Source organism: Myotis lucifugus, unplaced genomic scaffold (assembly GCF_000147115.1).
Source record: "Myotis lucifugus unplaced genomic scaffold, Myoluc2.0 scaffold_1599, whole genome shotgun sequence".
NCBI classification, from domain to species: Eukaryota; Metazoa; Chordata; class Mammalia; order Chiroptera; family Vespertilionidae; genus Myotis; species Myotis lucifugus.
This window is the reverse complement of record NW_005872647.1, coordinates 47,604-48,891: the sequence shown is the minus strand read 5'-3', so window position 1 is coordinate 48,891 and position 1,288 is coordinate 47,604.

Here is a 1,288-nt window from a genome sequence, read left to right as displayed (position 1 = left end):
TCAATAACGGTTTGTTCTGTATAGGACCCGGAACTGACACTGCACAGCCTGGGGCCACGCAGCGAGGCTGTGGGGTTGGGTTGGGGAGACCCGGCCTGGGGGTTCTGCTTTAATTGGGGTTGAAGGTTGTCAACATGAGAAACATTTGCACCTGCACCTTATTTTATGCATTGCGATCAAAGGAGGAGGCGTAAGGGAATTACGTGAAATCCATTGGTGATAGATTAGGGAGGCGGGAGGAACCAAAGCAGGGAAGGCTCTGGGGTGGGATATAGACTAAGGCAGCCCCAGTGGGTTTAGCTCAGTGGATAGAGCGTCAGCCTGCGGACTGAAGGGTCTCGGGTTCGATTCCGGTCAAGGGCACATGCCCCGGTTGCAGGCTCGATCCCCAGTGGGGGGCGTGCAGGAGGCAGCCGATCCGTGGTTCTCTCTCATCATTGATGTTTCTATCTCTCTCCCCCTCTCCCTTCCTCTCTGAAATCAATAAAAATATATTTTTAAAAAAGAAGAGTAAGGTGAGAGACACGTACTTCTTTTACGTTGGTGGGTCCAGGATAGTTAGCAGGTGACACTAACAGTGAGGGTTTTGTGGTCTCTGCTCCGGTGCAGTGAGAGGTCCAGTAAAGGTTTCCTGTTGATCGTATCTCTGCAGGAGTATTCGTGGGGGCTGGGAGTTTTCAGCCTTGGAGGCACTATTTCCCAGAGTAATTTTAGTTCTTTTTGGGTTCTGCAGAGTCCGAACAAGTTTTTAGGAATATTGTGTTGATGGGTTAAAGTGCACGGCTTATGGACTGACCTCCAAGGGGCTGTCATCTCCAGAGTCACATCAAACCCTTTTTATGTTGTTGTTGCTGTTAATCCTCATCCCCTTGAGGATATTTTTCCATTGGTTTTTTTTTTTTTTTTTTTTTTTTTTTTTTTTTTTTAGAGAGAGAGAGAGTGGAGAGGGAGAGAAAGAGAGAGAGAAAAACATCGATGTGAGAGAGACACATCGATTGGTTGCCTCCCACACAGGGATTGAGCCTGCCATTGAGCTACGAGCCTTTAACCAGAACCGAACCCGGGACCCTTTAGTCCTCGGGCCGACGACGCTGTATCCACTGAGCCAAACCGGCTAGGGCTCATCCAGTCCTGTTACACCCCTTGGTTTCTCTCCCCAGCTGTCTGATAGAGCCGAGAGGACTCGGAGCGCCCGGTAACCAACCTTTACATGCACATCCCCAGAGGAGTCGATCATGTCCCTACAGTTGAGTTGGAATCCCCTCTGGCTCCTGCACATCTGGAGGAA